Here is a 20,342-nt window from a genome sequence, read left to right as displayed (position 1 = left end):
TGCAAAAAGTTAATTAAAAAATTGTTATCTTTAAGATTTCCTTTTCCCTCAATGGCCACCAGGAAAATCTAAAATTAAATGTAAATATTTATGAAAATATAGTCTCCCAACATCTATAGTACATATAATGGGAGGATAGAGGGTGTTCAAAATTATGAATTCCTCCTGAATACAAGAACATTTTTAAAACTTTTTAAAACCATTTTTTGAAACATTATTGGAGGAAAACACAGTCTTCAATAGAGGGATGGAAGTGAAACAGCAATGTTGTAAAAGACTGAGTGTTGCAGTGGCTTCAAGGAATCATAGAAACGTAGGCTTGGAAGGGACTTTGGAAAATGCATTAACTCCTGCTCCTTAAGTAAACCTAGACCACGCCTGATAGATCTTTGCCCAAATTGCTCTTAAAAACCTTCAACAATTAAGCAACCACTATTACTACAAGGCTATTCCAGTGTGGCACTATTCTTAGTTAGAAAGCTTTTTCCTAATATCTAACCTAAATCTCCCTTGGACCTTTCAATGGGCAAGGAAAACAATTGATTATTATTTTGTTTACAAAAGTCCTTAATACATTTGAAGTCATCTTCTCTCAAGACAAAACAAACATTTTATAAAAATTTTCCTCAAAGGTCAAGTTTTTCTAAACCCTTTATCTCCTCCAGATTCTCTCTAATGGTCCACATATTTCCTAAAATGAGACACCAGAACTGGAAACAATTCTCCATCTGAGACGCAGAACAGGACAATAGGCTCCTGTGTTTTATATAGACTACTCTCATTAATACACCACAGAATATTAGCCTTTTTGGCAATTGCATCACGCTGTAGACTCATCCTCAACTTGTGCTCCACTACAACCCCCAGATCCTTTTTGGTAATACTACCATCTAAGCCCCGGGGTGGGCAAAGGGCCTTCTGTAGGCTGAATCCAGCCCACCAAGCCAGTGGATCCGGCCTACGGCCTCCCTGCCACTCCCCCACCTCCAGGCAAATTAGGGCCTGGGGGCAGGGGGTGTGTGAAGTCTCCTTGTCCCCGCAAGAGCGTGCAGCAGCTAGAGAGAGATGCCAGCTGTTTTAAAACAGCCAGCATTTATCTCTAACTGCCGTGTACCTTTGGCAGGGGGGAGGAGGAAGAGTGTGCCCGCAAGCTGGATCCACCAGCTTAGCAGGCTGGATTTGGCCTGCAGAGGGCCCTTCGCCCACCCCTGAGCTAGAGCTGCCACACGCTCTTGTGGGGGCAAGGATATTTTGCGTGCTCCCCTGTCCCCAGGCTCTGACTGGCCTGGGGGCAGGGAGAGCGTGTGAGGTCTCCTTCCACTAGGAGCCTAGAGGGAACCTCCAGCTGTTTTAAAACAGCTGGTGTTTCTCTCTAGGGGGCAGAGTGGGGGAAGAGAGGTGGAAGACTTCTCATGCTCTCCCCACCCCAGGCTAATTAGAGTGGGGAGGAAGCACAACAAGCCTCCTGGCCCTGCCCCTTTTGCCCAAGGCCCCACCCCTGAAGTGGCCACCTTTTAAAAATTATTGTTCACCCCTGACCTAGCCCATTTTGTAGCTGTGCATCTGATTTTTTTCTTCCTAAGTAAAGTACTTTGTATTTATCTTTACTGGATTCAAACCAATTTTCCTAATTGTCAAGGACATTTTGAATTCTAATCTTGTTCTCCAAAAGTGCATCTAATATCTCTCAGTTTAGTGTCACCTGCTGTGGAGTGCAATCCCAGAAGTCTCCTTGGGATTGTTCCCCAGTGTTCCAATCATGCCACTGAGCCTTGCTATGTTACTCTCTGGAACTCCCCCACCACCTTGTCCTCCTGGGCCAGATCCTCTGGTCTCTCCCAGACAAGACACAGAGTTGGGGTTACAGCCCCCCTGCAGAGCAATGCAGACATTGAACCACTTCAGGACAGAGTTAAGGACTCAGTGCCCAGGAAACCAACCAATCATTTATTCCAAAATCCAGAAGAGAGAACAGTGGAGTCAGTACTGCATAAAACTTAGACAACATACTGTTAAGAGCCTCAGTTCAAAAGTATAACACATTAGAAGCCATAAAGCCAATATAAGCTAACTGCAAAAAACAAAAACAAAAAATGTTTAGTTAGTGTTTTGAAAGTTTTTAAAATTTACAAAAACTGTACTCAGACATTCTGTAAGGCTAAGCCACTCCTTACATATGGACTTAATCTGCTTGGTTTCTTGTGCTGAACTCTTTTGAAACTCTCTAGATTTCTACCATCCTGTCTGCAAGAAATGTTCCCATTAATAACTGTAATAGACAATAAGAAATGCATTCAGACATAGCTGCCCAAGAAGAAAAAAGGCATACATTTTGATTGTATCAATCTCCTCTACCTTCTGAACATAGTTTGCCTTCTTAGATTGAAAGCTCTTTAAGGGACGATCTGCCTTTCAGTGTGTTTGGACAGAACCTAGCTCGTTGAGGACATGATCTGAATACAAATTAAAGATGACAACAACATATCAGGTATATCTACTCTTCAAGTTGGGATCATAATTCCAAAGTCAAGTTAGTACATTAAAAATAGAGTGAAGCAGGAACAGCATAAGTGGCAATAAGGACAAGGCTCCCCAGAAGATTAGAATTGGAGGAGAGGTCATCTAGTCCAACATCCTGCTTGAAGCAGGACAAACTCCAACTAAATCATTCCAGCCAAGGCTTTGTCAACTCTGGCCTTAAAAACCTCTAAGGATGGAGATTCTACCACCTGCCTACGTAACCCCTTCCAGGGCTTTACCACTCTTCTGGTGAAATGGATATTAGGAAAAACTAACTCAGACTTCCCACATTGAAATTTGATACTATTGTTCCTTGTTCTGTTATATGCCATCACTGAGACTAGCCTAGATCCATTCTATTTGTAATTCCCCTTCAGGTAGTTAAATACTGCTATTATGTCCCCCCTCACTCTTCTCTTCTGCAGACTAATAATCCCAAATCTCTCAGCCTCTCCTCATGTGCCCCAGCCCCCCCACCCCCTCAGTCATTTTGTTGCCCTCCACTGGATTCTCTTGTTTCTGTAATGAGGGGCCCAAAACTGGATGCAATACACCAGACGTAGACTCAGTGTCAAACAGAGGGAAATAATCACTTTCCTCGATCTGCTGGCAAAGCTTGGCAGCCCATTTTGCCATCAGCCTTCTTGGCAACAAGGGCACATCTATTGTAACCCCCAGGTCCTTTTCTGCAGAACGGACACTTAACAGGTCAGTTCCCAGCCTGTAGCAGTGCATAGGATTCTACCATCCTAAGTGCAGGACTCGGCAATTGTCCTTGCTTAACCTCATGAGATTTTTGGGGGGCCTAAATTACCAGTCTGTTTCAGTCATTCTACCCACCATCGTCTCTATCTCTCCCTGCAGATTAGTGTCATCTGTGAACTTGCTGAGTGTGCAATCCCACCCATCATCCAGATCATTAAAGAGGACAACAAAACCAGCTCTGGGACACTTCATGTGACACTGGCTGAAAATCAGACATTGAACTACTGATCGCTACTGATTGAGCCGCATGTTCTAGCCAGCTTTCTATCCACCATTCATCCAATCTATACTATTTTAATTACTCTCCCACAGTATTTTTGTGAGCATCAAAAAGTTTGCTTAAGTCAAGGTATATCACATTTACTGCTATCCCCCTACCCACAAAGCCAGTTATCTCATCAATCCAGTTGGACAGGCATGTCTTCCCCATGGTGAATCCCTGTTGACTGTTCTCAACTGATATGCCTTAAAGGTACTCAAAGCAGCTGGCCACTGCTGCATTCATGTTGCTGCAGCTGCCCCCTAATTTTAGTATGCCAGCTTCAATGAGAACTAGTGCAGATAGGTCTCCTTAAACTGGGAATCACATCCCCCACTCAAAGTACAGATATAACCTTTGCTATTACAGATTTCATCTTCCTCCATATGCATGGGGGCAGTATACCTAGCCAACAATTTAAAAACATTTTATACCATGTGCAAAATAAGAAGTTGGACTGCACATGATAGCAAGGAAGAGTGAAAAGAAGAAAACAGGGAATGATAAGGAGGATGTGTTAAGGAGCTGTTGATGCTCAGTGATTCAAGCAACCCCTATATTTTAAAAATGAATTTAATGATTTAATCTTCCAAATATCATGACAACCCTTACTGTTTTGCAGCATGTAGATTATCTGGGACCAAAAGAGCCATGATCAAAACAAAAAGATTTTTTCCTCTACCTGAGGATTACATTTTTCATTAAATGTTATCAGTTTCATCACTTTTTACATATATTGATATATCAGATGTATTTCCAAGTGCATAAATCTAGGAGCTGGCACAGTTACAAGTGACTTCCTAGATTAATTTTCTCAACACATTGTTCAAAAGAAAAATCTGAATCTCATTCCAGAACCAGACATATGGTCAGAAATTCCTTGGTGCAGTAAACTTTACTTATACAAATTGGTACAAGTGCATTGTATTGTTTTCTTCTTGTAATACTAGGAATTGAAACTATGCACTTTATTCCTTATAGCATAAAGGACAACAAAAGTAGTAAAATAATTACTATAAGAAATTCTTATAGGAAATTAAGGTCTCACGTAGCTTGGGCTCCAGTTTCTCTCTTTTGTATTGTGTATCACAACAATAGATCTTCCACCACACTAGCAAACAGCCCTTAAAAAATAGATTCAGACACAGATGGACCAGTGACATAAAATTAATCTTCTCAAAGATTTCACATCACTTCCAATACAGTTAAACGGAATCAGTGGGGGAAAAAAAAACCCTGGAAAATTATCACTTTTCACTTTATTCCTTCCTTTCCTCCTTTGTCTTGTCTACTTAGACCCCAAGCTCTTTGGGGCAGGCACTATCCCCTTCCCCTCGTTTTCACAGTTCCTACTCAATGGAGCCTCTAGAAATAGGAATAGAAAAAAAGCTTTGTACAAATATTTCACCATGTTGTTCCATAACCTCAATGTTTTGTTTTATTGTGACATTTTCTGAACCATCTGAAAATCAAATAGCACGTTTTGCTCAAATATTGACTCGTAAATTCTCAATGCATATCTGCTGTTTCCACAAACATCATATTCTGGTGAATAAACCAAAACTTCCAATTTCTATTTTAATTTCTGCCAATGAGTGGCCTTAATTATGCATAGTAATGCACTGTATTACTTTGCAAACATTATTAGTAACGCCTTACAACAGGGGTGGCTGACTTGCGAGCCATATGTGGCCATTCAAAGTGGTGTCTTCAAGATGGTGGCAGCCAACAGGAGCCTGATGTGGCCAAAAAGCCTTTAAACACATTTCTTAAAGGCGCAGTCCTTTTGGGGGGGGGGGGAGAGGAATCAACAACTTTGCCCCAGCTCTTCGCGCTGTATCCACTGCTATTTCGGCTCTTTGTCCGGAACAACTTGGCCACCCCTGCCTTACAACACAACATCCGTTATGCTGTTTACTGGTGAAATTTCACTGAAGCTGGGGGTGCGATAGCTTAGTTTTTGACCCACTTTGCATATGGCTTTTAGTTTGGGTCATGGCTCTTATTAGTCTGTTTTACTTGGAGAAAAATAACTGCAGCTCATGTTTATCCTGAAGGATGGGTAGCTATTTGGGTGTCACTGGGTATTGTTTGATGGAACTGTGTATGAGACAGAAAAGAAGAAGAAACACCACAATAGCAGAAAAAGGCAGCAAAATCAAGTAAAACATCTGTAGCATGACAGAAAGAGTATGCAAGCATACACTCTTTGGGTACTGTTGTCTAGGAAAGGGGGCTTGGAATGTTGAGCTTGGAATCCATCTCGTGTTTCATTTCTAATGTATTCAGGAAAAATGGACTCTGTACATTCTTATAAATAAACAAAAAATCTCTCAAATATTTATCATCAATTCCTTTTCCTAATTAGAATAACCCAACAGACTCCCAATAACTGCTGGAGTCAAAAGGAAACAATATAATTGCCTACATTTTAGGAAATTGGTGATCAGAGAAGTTAAGTGGCTTAAATCATCATGAACAGGCCTGACTACCTAAAGGAGGCTGCCAGACAACTCTCCAATACCAAATTCTACAGGCCACTTTCCTCAGATCCCACTAAGGAATATACTAAGAAACTGCACCATCTGCTCAGGACACTCCCCAAACAAACACAAGAACAAATCGACACACCTTTAGAGCCCCGACCAGGGTTGTTCTATCTATTACCCAAGATCCACAAACCTGGAAACCCCGGACGCCCCATCATCTCGGGCATTGGCACTCTTACTGAAGGACTGTCTGGCTATGTGGACTCTCTGCTCAGACCCTACGCCACCAGCACTCCCAGTTACCTTCGTGACACTACGGATTTCCTGAGAAAACTACAATGCATAGGTGATCTTCCAGAAAACACCATCCTAGCCACCATGGATGTAGAGGCTCTCTACACAAACATCCCACATGCAGATGGAGTACAAGCTGTCAGGAACAGTATTCCTGATGATGCCACAGCACAACTGGTGGCTGAACTCTGTGAATTTATCCTCACACACAACTATTTCAGATTTGGTGACAACATATACCTCCAGACCAGTGGCACTGCTATGGGCACCCGCATGGCCCCACAATACGCCAACATTTTTATGGCTGACCTGGAACAACGCTTCCTCAGCTCTCGTCCACTTACACCCCTTCTCTACCTACGCTACATCGATGACATCTTCATCATCTGGACCCATGGGAAGGAGACTCTGGAAGAATTTCACCATGATTTCAACAGCTTCCACCCCACCATCAACCTCAGCATGGACCAATCTACACGGGAGGTCCATTTCCTGGACACCACGATACAAATAAGTGACGGTCATATCAATACCACCCTATACAGAAAACCTACCGACCGCTATACTTATCTGCATGCCTCCAGTTTCCATCCCGGACACACCACACGATCCATTGTTTACAGCCAAGCACTGAGGTACAACCGCATATGCTCCAACCCCTCAGACAGAGACCTACACCTACAAGACCTTCAACAAGCATTCTGTAAACTGCGATACCCACATGAGGAAGTGAGGAGACAGATTGACAGAGCCAGACGTGTACCCAGAAGCCTCCTGCTACGGGACAAGCCCAAGAAAGAAACCAACAGAACACCACTGGCCATCACCTATAGTCCCCAGCTAAAACCTCTCCAACGCATCATTAGTGATCTTCAGCCCATCCTGGACAATGATCCCTCGCTCTCACAGGCCTTGGGAGGTAGGCCGGTCCTTGCCCACAGACAACCCGCCAACCTGAAGCATATTCTCACCAGCAACTACACACCGCACCATAATAACTCGAACTCAGGAACCAATCCTTGCAACAAACCTCGGTGCCAACTCTGCCCACATATATACACCAGCAACACCATCACAGGACCTAACCAGATCAGCCATACTGTCACTGGTACATTCTCCTGCACATCCACCAACGTAATATATGCCATCATGTGCCAACAATGCCCCACTGCTATATACATCGGCCAAACAGGACAGTCCCTACGTAAAAGAATCAATGGACACAAATCTGATATTAGGAATGGCAACATACAAAAACCTGTAGGGGAACACTTCAATCTTCCTGGACACACTATTGCAGATCTAAAAGTAGACATCCTGCAGCAAAAAAACTTCAGGACCAGACTTCAAAGAGAAACTGCTGAGCTACAGTTCATCTTTAAGTTTGACACAATCAACTCTGGATTAAACAAAGACTGTGAATGGCTTGCTAACTACAAAAGCAGCTTCTATTCTCTTGGAATTCACACCTCCAGATCAGCTGCTAGAAGTGGGCCTCATCCTCCTTGATTGGATCCACCTGGTCATCTCCAGCCTGATCCTGGCCTGCATATTTATTCCTGCCTCTGGAAATTTCCACTACATGCATCTGACGAAGTGGGTCTTTGCCCACGAAAGCTTATGCTCCTACACTTCAGTTAGTCTATAAGGTGCCACAGGACTCTTCGTCGCTTTTGCAGATTCAGACTAACACGGCTACCCCTCTGATACTTAAATCACACTGCAAGTCAATCTAAGAACCAGGATGGAACCCAGATTTCTGGACTCCCCATCTCAAGTGTAAGTACATAGCCAAATGGGATGATTTGGAGGGATTTTTTTAAATAACTTATGAATCCTGTTTGATATTATGAAGTAATTATGAAAACTCATGTATCATGAAGCTCTTTTGTTAGCATGCATCCAACATGAACAGAAAGAGTTGCTTCCTGCCTCTGCCAAACCAGGGACAGGAAATCAATAATTAGTACTTAACCCTCTATTCAAGGTAAAGTACTTTGAGACAGTGGGGTTGCTCGAGTTTGGAGAAGATGCTTCCACTTGCTTTCTGAGGGTAAGGGAAGACTGGAGAGCAGTGGAATGTTACAGGACAAACAGACAAGTAAGTAAAGGAAAGTGTATAATAAAAGGGCTCACAAAGGAACACACAGCAAGTCTGAGCAGGAGTGAGGAAATGGATGGACTGGCTAAGGTTAAACCTAAGGAGTAGGGATGTGAATGACTAGTCAACTATCCGATAAGCAAATGCTTATCGGATAGTTGACAGGCTAGTCGACTAGTTCCTTCCTCCCCTTGCTGCCTCTATCAGAAAGAGGCAGCAAAGGCGGGAGTGAGGGAAGGAGGAGAGGTTGCTCCAGTGCTACGTGGAGCCCGAGGTCTGCCACTTTGAAATGCCATGTATAGCCTGGGGTCTCCCAGCTGGCTCTGGGCCGCATGCAGTGTTGCAAAGTAGCAGTGCCGTGTGAAGCCTGGATCAGCTGGGACTCCCCCGCTGACCCCGGACTCCATGTTAACATTAAATGTTTGTATAGTACTTTGAGCTTATGAAGAACCTTAGAAATAGTATTATCTGAGGCCCCATACGGTCTGAAGAAGAAAACAACTGCATAGGGAAAAGCAAACATCCTTCCCTTTAATCTAGTTTTGATGTCTTCCACAGAGCTGGGGCTCCCACTCAGCAGATACAAGCAGATCCTTTGACTATACAAAAATGTCAACCCTCCATTGTTCACACATAGATTGGACATATGATTTGAGCCATAACTTTAGGTTAAATAAAGGAGCCAGTGACCTACTCAGGTACTGCTTTCCTTGGCTTCTGCAACAGACTGTATTTCTTTATCTGTAAACTTCCTGGATCTTCTAGAAGACTGTTGGAATGCTCTGCAGTAGCAGTCACTCGTTGATGTACTTAAGACTGGAGCAACAGTACAATTCACCAAGCCTGCACCATCATTCGGCAAGACTGTGTCACATTCATATTGGATGAGACAGCAACCAGTCATGATAAAAACAAGAGTTTTTCAGTCCTATGCTACAACATAAATTTTCAGCAACCGAGTGTATTTGAAAAGTAATACATTAATAAATCGTGCTTTGGAGCTTGCCCCTATGCTTTCTAAAATCTGTTGACTGCAGACTTTCCCAAAAATATTTTCTATCGTCTGGGTAGCCCCCTCACTGGCCAGGGAACCCCCAGCATCAACGGGGCCAGGTTGAGGCCAGGGAATTCTGGCCCCATCAGGGGAACTTCTGGCTGCAGCAGGGCTGCCAGTGACCAGGCAGACCTGGCCAGGAGCCCCAGGAAACCCCGAGTGGCAGCAGTGTCAGGGTGACCAGGCAGCCTCTGCCAGGGATCCCCTCCACCCCAGCTGAAGCAGGGCTGGCAAAGGTGGGCAGTCCCAGCAGGGGAACCCATGCAATCCCAGAGGGGCAGCATGGGTGGGTGGCCCCAGCTGGGGCCACCCAGTTGCCTCTGGCTGTTGCCAATGAGGGTTCCCCAGGCTGCAAGCAGGGCCTGCACCGGCCAAGTGGTGCCTTCCAGGAACCCTGGGGTAGCAGGCAGATGGCAGGGTGGGGAGCTCTAAGGAGAGAACCCTGAAGCAGGGCAGCTAGCAAGGGAGCACTGACTTCGCCTGATCCAGTAAACTCCCTGGTCCGGGAAAGCTCAGGTCCCAAGTGCGCCAGACCAGGGAGGTACAACCTGTATCAAGTTTTGAAATGTAAACTGTATGAAAATCCAAAGGGAAAGGAAGATGAACCAACATCCTAGCCTCCTAAAACAGGGGTAGGCAATAATTTTTGGGCGGGGGCCACTTCACAAATTTTTGAAGTGGCCCCGGACCAGAAGGGGTGGGGCCAGAATGCTTCTGGGCTTCCCCAGACCATAATCAGTCTGGGGGTGGGGAAGCCCCTTTTGCCCCCCCTTTCCTACTAGGCACATATGCCACTGGCAGGGCAGGAAGAGGCTTCACACACTCTCCCGCCCCCAGACCCTGATTGGCCTGGGGGCAGGGGAAGCACAAGAAGCCTCCTCCTACCCTGTGAGGAGCATGTGGCACTTTGAAGTGCTGCAGACTCCTCACAGGACTGGGACAGGGTGAAGGAAGCTTCACACAGCTCCCCTGCCCCCAGGCCCTGATTGGCCTGGGGGCAGGGAGGGGAAAGAAGCACATGAAGCCTCCTCCCGCCCTACTCCCACCCCGCAAGAAGTATGCGGCACTTCAAAGTGCCACGTGGTGCTCGCAGGGCAGGAGGAGTCATCACGCGCTCCCCCGCCCCCAAGTCCTGATTGGCCTGGGGGCAGAGGAGCTGCATGAAGCTTCCCTCATCCTGCTCCTGGCCCGCGTGAGCGTACAGCACTTTGCCATGCGCTTCTCACAGGGCGGGGGGAGGAAACTTCACACAGCTCTCCCACCCCAAACAATTAGTGCTTGGGGGCAGGGGAGCACGTGACGCCTCCTCCTGCCTTGCGAGCAGCATGTTGCACTTTGAAGTGCCGCATACTCCTCGCAGGGTGGGAGGAAGCTTTGCATGCTCCCCCTTCCACAGGCCCTAATTAGTCTGGGGGTGGGGGAGCAGCAGGGTCTCTGCCAGCCAGATCAACCCTCTTGGCGGGCCAAATCTGGCCCATGGAGGCCCTTTTGTCCACCCCTGCTCTAAAATTACTTTTACTATAAGTTGCACTTCTATTACAACACAAAATATTTCAAGGTACTTAATTCAAAGTAGAGGATTTACAAAGATGTTGCATAGACATGAAACTTCAGGATACAATTTGCACACCATAGAAAGCTCATACAAATCTAATGAGAAGGAACTGATCTCACTTCTTTAATGATTCTATCTAGCCTAAGGATATACTCTCATGGTAATTTCCCTAGTCACTGAAAAATAAATAAATCACAACATCCTTAATATAAACAGCTTATCACATAGTGGAGAAAACTGTTAAGATAAAAAATAAAAATCTAGGAACATTCTTATATAAAAACTACATTTGCAAAGTATTGTTTGACAGAAAACCACAAAGGAAGAAGAATTTCATAGATGAGTGAACTATTCCATGTATGCTACAAATATGACACAATAAGATACATTGAAACCGGGGTGGGAAATAATTTATTATGGGGGGCCACTCCAAGAATTGGTAAGTGGTCAAGGGCCACACACTTCCATAATATTAATGCAGGAGGTGTGGGTCTGGGCTGGAGGTTGGGTGCAGAAGGGAGCTTGGGTAAGAGACTGGGGTGTGGGATCCGAGAAGGAGTTTGGATGAAGGAGGGGATTGTGACCTGGGGCAGCGGACTGGGGTACAGGGTCTGGGAGGGAAGTGTGACCAGGGTTAGGGGTGCAGGTGTTTGGGTTGTGGCCAAGGATAGCGGATTGGGGTGGTAGGTCTAGGAGAGGTTATGACTTGAGGAGCGGTGTAGGATGGGGTGCAGTGTCTGAGAAGGTGTATGGGGGCTGAGTGGGAGTGCGGAAGGTTTGGGTTATATGGTGTAGGAGCAGACGGGAAGGGGGGAGGAAGTAAAGGGTTGGGGGAGGGAGCTGCAGAGGTGCCAGAGGCAGGCTCTGGCTAGGAGACCTTACCTGAGTGGCTCCTGTCCAGCAGGTCCCATAGATAGAGTCCCTGCCTTCCACACCCCATACATACTCAGAGCAGAAGCAAGGTGATGTTTACTGCTCTTAACTGAATGTTGTGAGCCCAGGAGATTGGTGGGGGGGGGGGGGGGCAAGTACTTCACATGCTGTTGCTCCTGAAAATAGGAAGCTGCTATTGGTTGGAAACCTGCACCCCCAGGTTCTCAGTGTTCAGAGATGCACATGGCCCTGCAGCCGACTTTACTGAGTGCCAAGCGGGAGCTGGGCAGGCAGGGAGCTGGCTGAGGCTCCCACAGCTTGGCGGGCTGGATCTGGGCCATGTTTTGCGCAGCCCTGCATTAAAAAGATCATCTTGTTCTTTGACCTAAAGGGATAGGATTAATTTCACTTTGAATTAAAAATTCAGTGTTTTCTATTGAGTGTATTGCAGTTTATCTCCTGAAACTGAAAGCTCCTGCTAGTTCTTGTGTTTGAATTTCTTTGCTTAAAAAAAGTTAAATGAAAGTTTATGGTAAACCCCACTGTATGAGTTGTTGTGCTGCATTGATGTCAGACAGCACCGACATTGCAGTTGGAACAGTTCCATTACTTCTATGTACCACCATTCCACTATACACAGGTCTCTTGAGGAGTGGCTTCTCTGAGTAAATTTCTACACTCCTATGGCCCAAGGTCATATTTTACAGCAGAGGAGGGGATTTTTTTTTTTTTTTTAATCATAGGCCAGTGACCTATAGAGAAAAAAAATTGTGGGCCACACACAAATGTAAAAAGCAACACATTTTTGTGGGTTTTTTAAAAGAGAAATACAAAATATTCGACTCACCTATGTTTTTAGGGTGATGGCTGAAGTTGCAAATTACGTTAGATAGCTTTTCACGCTACAATCCTTGCAACCCAAACACCTTTGTAGGTACATGCAGCTGAGGGATACTACTTGCTCCTCCACATTAGAGCACTGGAAGCACATCCTAGAGTGACTGGGGACTCCGCCTTGCCCTAGATTATTGGTACAGCCATTGCCTGTGGCTCACCTCACTCCATCTCCACTGTGGTCTCTGACTCCCATAGTCTTCTATCATAGATCTAGATTTTTAGAAATACTTGTCATTGGCTAGACAAAATTAAGCAATGGGTTGGATCCAATCCATGGGCCGTAGGTTCCCATCCCTGTTTTACAAAGTGCCTCATTTCTACAAGCTGCACACTAAGTCTCACTGCGTACACTTCCTTACCAGCATCCATTTCCACAGCTATTGTTTTAAGCACCCCAATAAAGTTTATCCCCCATCCAGTTCTTCACTTTCATTCCTGATGACTGAGGCAGCCGCCACACCCAATCCTCTCTGTGTGTCAGATTGTTCATGTTGATAATTAGTGCATTGATTTAACATATGTTGTAACAGTAAGTCTAAAGAAGATTGTTCACACTCCTGTTCTTATACTTGAATCTAGGCTAGTTCTAATTAGCTAAACTCTATATCCTAGTCTCTTAGGGTAGATAACGGGGCTTAAGAAACATATTTATTGATTAATCTAAGTAGAAAATGGAAATCTCACTGGGAGAGTTTTACCACTATGCTAAACAAATATACCCAGCAAAGCACTTCTAGTGCAGATGCATATAGCCCAATGTGGATACAAAAATTTGTATCCTCATCTTTATCTACAAAAATGAGCTATGGATATCCACATCCACAGACACCTGGAGGATATAAACTGGATATTTGTGGATTTCCAGGGCTCTATAGATACAGCTACACTAGCGAAGCTGTACCAATACAGTAATGTCATCCTCCATGAGCAATGCATAAGAAATAAATCGGTTTGGGCATGTCTAAACTACATCCCTCTTTCGAAGGCGGGATGTAAATTAAACAGATCAAAATTGCAAATGAAGCCAGGATTTGAATTTCCTGTGGTTCATTTGCGTAATGGCAGCCGCACGTTCTTTCAAAAATGAGTATTTTGAAAGTGAAATCGCCATCTAGATGCAGTTTTAAAAAAAACCAAAAAACACCCATTTTTGAAAGATCCTGTACTCCTCATAAAATGAGGTTTACAAGCTCTTTTAAAAAAGGGGTTTTTTTGTTTTTTTGTTTTTTTTTTCAAAAGAACTGTGTCTAGATGGTGGTTTCACTTTTGAAATACCTGTTTTTGAAAGAACGTGCAGCTGCCATTATGCAAATGAAGTGTGGGAAATTCAAATCCCGGCTTCATTTGCAATTTCGATATGTCTAATTTATATCCCTCATTCAAAAGAGGAATGTAGTCTAGACACAGCCTTTGTCTCTATGGCATAGTTGCACTAGGTGGGTCTGCCTTTAGTATTTTAGGATCCCTGCTGCCTACTCAGGTTGGGTGAGAAATTTCCTATTCTATAGAAAAAAATTACATTTCTGCAGTACAATCCCAATCTACCATATTTATCTAGTCAGCATATAAACTGTCAGACTAAGGAACCTAGCACTGATGCTAACATCAGCAGCACTGAAGTCAAAGAGACCATGGAGACCTGAACACGGATATCAAACCACATATGACTTCTGGTGCCAAAGCACATGATGTTGGGGAGATCAGAGAGGCTGGCATATAGGATATCAGCAGGATAGACTGATGGCAAGAGGCCATGTTCCTTTCCTGAGTAAGGATGTTACTAGCGGTTAATTTATTAGTCGACTAGTTGATACCCTATTGACTAGTGCCTCAGCATTTCAAAGGGGGTAGCGCTGCACAGATGAGCCGGGATCAGCTGTGCAGCACTGCCACTTTGAAGTAACCCCACTTCACCACTATTTGAAGGGCTGGCCTTACCATGAGGTGAACTGAGGTGGCCACCTCAGGTGCCAGACTCTGTGGAGAAGGGGGGGCACCACTAGGACCCAGAGTGTAGAAAATTGTGTCTGCTACATATGTATTCTCTGGTTGCCCTCACTCAGGACACCACAGCACTCTGCAACATGGAGCCAGAGCTGGTGCTGCTCTCGGACGTGTTGCTGAGAGCCTGGCTGCACTTTTTGCAGGCTGCCATCTGGGAGGTCCATCAGGGGCTGTCAGTATCCAGGAGGCCCTGTGGGAGAGCTTTCACCCTGAGGAGCACTAAGAGCCTCCCTGGTCTGCCCCACTGGGGGCTTGTGACTCATTCCTCCCTCACGGCCTTCCACTTACCCCTCCCTAACCCCCCTTCCTGATGTCAAATAAAATACACGTATTTTCATGAACACAAACTCTCTTTAACAAAACTGGAGGGGGGGGGAGGATGAAACTCTGGTGAGACTGGGGAAAGGATGCGAGAGAGGGGAGAAGAGAGGGTGGGAAAGGGGAGGGGAAAACCTGGGAGGAGGGAGCTGGAAGAAGGAAGGAAGGGGAAGAATTGGGAGGGGAAGCTCAGGGTTGCAGGGTCTCAATGGACCAATTTGATTTTCAAGCAAACCAGCTCCTGGGTTCGCATGTGGCCTTTGGTGGCCAGGCTGGCAGCTATCCTGCCATAGATGGCCGCATTCCTCTATCTAGTGCGGAGATCATGGACGTTGGGGGCATCCCCCCCAAACCTGAATAAGGTCCATGTTCTCCACCCTGGACCAGGAAGGTGCCCGCCTTCTCCAGGCCCTGGCAGGCTCCTGGGAGCTGACAGACTGCTCCTGGGGAGCAGTGGAGGGCTGGCTGCCAGTGACTTGCTGGCTCACATTTTGGGGCCACTGGGTCAGGGGCAATGACTGCTGGTTCTGGGCTGGCAGGCATGGAGCTGGCACAGGCACTGTGGCCAGAGTCTATCCCTTTAAAGGCTCCGGGGAGGCGAGGAGGGAGGGAAGTGTTCTTGGTTGAGGCTGGAGTGGCCACCAGAGCACCTTGGAAAGACTGGAGCCCCCCCTATTTCAAAGTAAGTGTCTACACAGCACTTATTTCGAAATAGCTATTTCGAATTTGGCATTATTCCTCGTAGAATGAGGTTTACCAAATTCAAAATAAGTGCTCCGCTATTTTGAATTTATTTCGAAATAGTAATTTGGCTGTCTAGACACTAGGAAAGTTATTTTGAAATAAGGGCTGTTTCAAAATAACATTGTAGTGTAGACATACCCTTAGACAACAACCTTCTATTGATACAATACTCCTTTTCATATTATCTTCACTAAATGGCATGGGTTCAAGCATAGTCTTAACCTACAGTAAAAATGGCCACAAGTATATCTTTTGTTGTAGCTGCAGTAATTATTACCATTTCTATTTTATCTATTGGAATAACTTACTTTAAAAGGTTTCCTTTAGCCTAATCATGGTGAATAAACTGCATTAAGCTTCCTACTAGGGTTGGCTTGGAACACTTCACTAATTTTATACCACCAAATCAAATTACATTTTCTCCTTCAAAGAAAATCTAATAATTTACTTTATGAAAAAAATTAAATGAGTAAACAGCTTACAAGAATAGATCTGTGCAAGACATTTATCTTTTAAGTATCACTGCTATGGACTAAGAAAACTACCACTGAAAAAAGTAAAACAAGTAGTGTGTATGTTTTTTTAAAACTGGATCAAAGACTTGCCACTCAACTGAAAATATTGTCATAGACACTAAATATAATAATGATTTTAATGAAGTGCACAAAGCCGTGCATGAACATTAAGGGATTTTGATGACAAAGTATCCTTTTCTCTACTGAGAAGATTAGAAAGCCAATTTACTAAACAAATGTACAGAATCTCAATTTTACAAACTACTAATATCAATCATATTTAAGCATTTTATAAGGTATACTTGGTGAGTTTCAAATGTGTGAATGGGAGACATGGAGGGTGTTACCTGCAACTAGATGAGCCACTGTTAACCAATCTTTTGTCCTTAAGTCTGAGCAACGGCTGGTATCGAGTGTCCTCAACTCCTTAACAAAAGGAATAGGAAAGCAGAGGTCTGGGTCTTTTGGCTGGGCTGCACCTGAAGGAAGGAGCCTGAGACCCCAGGGGGAGAAGACAGCACTGGTTTAGAGTGGCAGCTGGAAAAGAGGTTTTAGGGTGAATTTAAGTTTGCACTCAAGTTTCAGTGGAGAATTAGCCAAGCGGGTTTTTTTTATTTGTAACCTACTTTGCTCTGCTTACTTTCTCTTATTACTACGTAAATCCTACTGTTCCAGCTTAATAAAACCATTTTTATTTTCTATCAAACCCAGTGTAAACTATTGCTACCTGTAGGGGGCAACCAGTGTGCACATTCCCCCTTTCATTGCTAAAGGGGGCTTACCTAATTCTTTGGGGTTTGATCCCATCTAGGGAGTGCTCTCTCAGGAGGCAGGGCCCTAAACTGTACTCTTCTTGGACCTGAAGTGGTTCAGTGTCTGTACTGCTTCTCGGTGGGGGCAGAGACCTCAGCTCGGGGCTTTGGTTGGGGGAGGCCCAGCAGGACCAGGTGGTGACGAACCCCAGAAAGCAGGAAGGCGAGTGGCAGTGGCCATGTCAGCACCCCAGAAGGCACCCCTGAGGGATCGTCTGTCCACCACACCCCATCACAAGGCTCATCAAGTCAGGGTGGAAGTGGCTCATTCACAGCAACTGATGTGGAAACGTAGCTATTAAGAAGGGGGAAATTGCCTTTGCAATGTGTTAACCAATTAAGATTCTTAATTCAATCCTAAATTGATTATATTGAATTTGCAAATGAATTCCAGTTGAAGGAGACCTTTGTAATCAGATTTTGAAATTCTTTTGTAGAAGGATGGCTATTTTTAAATACATTAGGGTATGTCTAGACTATAGGGCAAAGTTGAATTAAGATACACAAATTCAGCTACATTAATTGAGTAGCTAAAGTTGAAATAGCTTAACTCAGCTTTTGGTGTTGTCTGCAGTACAGGATGTTGAAGGAAGAACACTATTCCTTCAACTTCCCTTACTCCTCATGAAAGCAGTGTTACCAGCATCAACAGGAGTGCCCCTCTCAGTTCGAATTAGCTGTCTTAACCACTAATTTGAACCCTAGAAGATCAACAGTGGCAGCCTTCATCTTCCTCTGCAGTGTAGATGTACCCTTATTGAATATCTAGGGAGATTAAAGTGTCCCTCTACAGATTTATATATATTACTATTCCTGATGTCTGATTCGTGTCCATTTATGCTTTGCATAGGGACTGTCCAGTTAGACCAATATACATGACAAGGGGGCACCGCTGACACTTGATGGCATATACAGGCAGTCCCCGAGTTACGTGGATCCGACTTATGTCGGATCCCTACATACGAACGGGGCTTTTCTCGCCGCGGAGTACGCGGGCGGTGGGACCGCCCAGACGTGCCGCGGTCCTGCCGCCCACATCCTCCGCGGCAAGAAAAGCCGCTCCGCTTCTCCCTGGTCTGCTGGGGGACCCCCCAGCAGACCAGGGAAACGCGGAGCAAAGCCGCGGAGGACGTGGGCGGCATCTCCCTGGTCTGTGCGCCCCCCCCCCAGCAGACCAGGCTTTTCTTGCCACGGAGGACGCGGGCGGCGGTGCGTCTGGGCAGTCCCGCCGCCCGCATCCTCCGCGGCAAGAAAAGCCGCTCCGTGTCTCCTTGGTCTGCTGGGGAGGGCGGGGTGCAGCTAGTGCGCCCCTCCCCCCCCAAGCAGACCAGGCTTTTCTCGCCGACGCCTGGGGTAGAGCAGCTGGGGCGCTGCCGGGTTGGTCCCGCAGCACCGCTCCTCGGCGCTACTGGACCAACTCGGCAGCACCCCAGCTGCTCTGCCCCAGGCATCCCCAAGTCAGCCGCTGCTGAAACTGACCAGCGGCTGACTACAGGAAGCCCGAGGCAGAGCAGCTCTGCCCCGGGCTTCCTAGAATCAGCCGCTGATCAGTTTCAGCAGTGGCCGACTTGGGAACACCTGGAGTTGAGCAGCTGGGGTGCTGCCGGGTTGGTCCCCGCGGTGCCGAGGTGCGGCACTGCGGGGACCCACCCGGCAGCACCCCAGCTGCTCTGTCCCAGGCGTCCAGATTCAGCCGCTGTTGAAACTGATCAGCGGCTGATTCAAGGAAGCCCGGGGCAGAACAGCTCTGCCTCGGGCTTCCTGTACTCAGCAGCTGATCAGTTTCAATAGCGGCTGAATCTGGACGCCAGTTCCGACTTACATACAAATTCAACTTAAGAACAAACCTACAGTCCCTATCTTGTACGTAACCCGGGGACTGCCTGTATCACATTAGTGGATGTGCAGTTGAAAGAGCCTCTGATGTTGTGGCTTTTGTGGTTAGCTTCTGTGATGGCGTCACTTGTAAAGATAGGTGGACGGTGGACAGACTTGGCAATGGGGTTTGTTGCAGGGATAGGTTCCTGGGTAAGTGTTTCTGTTGTGTGATATGTGGCTGCTGGTAAAAATTTGCTTCAGGTTGAGGGCTGTCTGTAAGCAATGATTGGCCTCTCTCTCAAGTTCTGAGAGTGAGGGATCATTTTACAGGATAAGTTATAGACTGTCAGTGATGTGCTGGAGGGGTTTTAGCTGGAGGTTACAACCAGTGTTGTTCTGTTATTTTATTTTAGGCTTTAAGCACCTTGTTCAATTATGTAAGATTATCTGCCATTCAGCTGAAATTATTTTTCTCCTTATGTTTTTTCTTATTTATGCTTTTTGTTGGTTTGTTTAAAAAGATCCTATGTTCTATTTCCAGCAGCTGCCTTCACTTTCTGGTTGAATGACTGGAGCATGGGAAAAAAAGATTAAAAAGTTTATCATGGATAGGAAATGAATATGAGGGGATATGATAAATGAAAAGAATGAATGATGTAGAGACGTTAGATTGGGACTCTCTCGTCTCTGTCTCATAACACAGCAACAAGACAATATTTAATTACACTAAAAGGTGGCACACACAAAACCAATAAGAAAAACAGCTTTAAACGAACAAACAAACATGCAATTAGACTTTGGAAGTCATTCCCAAAGCAAAGCATGGAGACCAAGAAGATTAGTGAGATAAAGAAGATCCAGTTATAATAAGCATTTTAGAAAAGATGCCAATCTCATAACTCTTGGTTTAAACTAAATCTCATCCTCATATCTAGTTTGAGATTAATGTGGGAGAAAAAAAGCTAGATTTTCCAACAATACCTTCTTTTGGAGATATGGTCCTGACGACTGTCAGAAATTACATACTGGATTAGAGGGACCTCTAGTCTTCAGAATGGTGATTTTTATTTTCTTAGGAGGTTGCTTGTCTTTTTAGCCTACCATGTGTGTCTAGATTAAAAGAGCAGGTGAGAGACCAGTAATTATATTATGCTAGTGCTGTAGCCACAAGAAAAATACGTGGAATCAGCTGGGGAGTTAGACTCCTTTCTCTAATTCTCCTGTACCCTTTAAGAAACAGCTAAATGGCAGCATAATTTCATAATTAATTCTTTGTACAGTAATGCCAACAGACCCTGATCATTGGCATGAAATCTGGGACCTT

At 45.3% G+C, this 20,342-nt stretch overlaps 1 protein-coding gene across 4 annotated transcripts in view; it reads right to left on the bottom strand.

Annotated features, from left to right (window-relative positions):
- The window catches only part of CADPS2 (calcium dependent secretion activator 2), a 506,811-nt gene that overhangs the window by 330,875 nt on the left and 155,594 nt on the right, over window positions 1-20,342 (bottom strand). The gene's annotated exons all lie outside the window — the stretch shown is intronic.

The sequence above is a fragment of the Pelodiscus sinensis genome, chromosome 1, assembly GCF_052426305.1.
Source record: "Pelodiscus sinensis isolate ZL-2025 chromosome 1, ASM5242630v1, whole genome shotgun sequence".
In the NCBI taxonomy this organism is placed as follows: Eukaryota; Metazoa; Chordata; order Testudines; family Trionychidae; genus Pelodiscus; species Pelodiscus sinensis.
The sequence above is the reverse complement of the archived record's forward strand: the minus strand, read 5'-3'. Positions and strand labels throughout refer to the sequence as shown.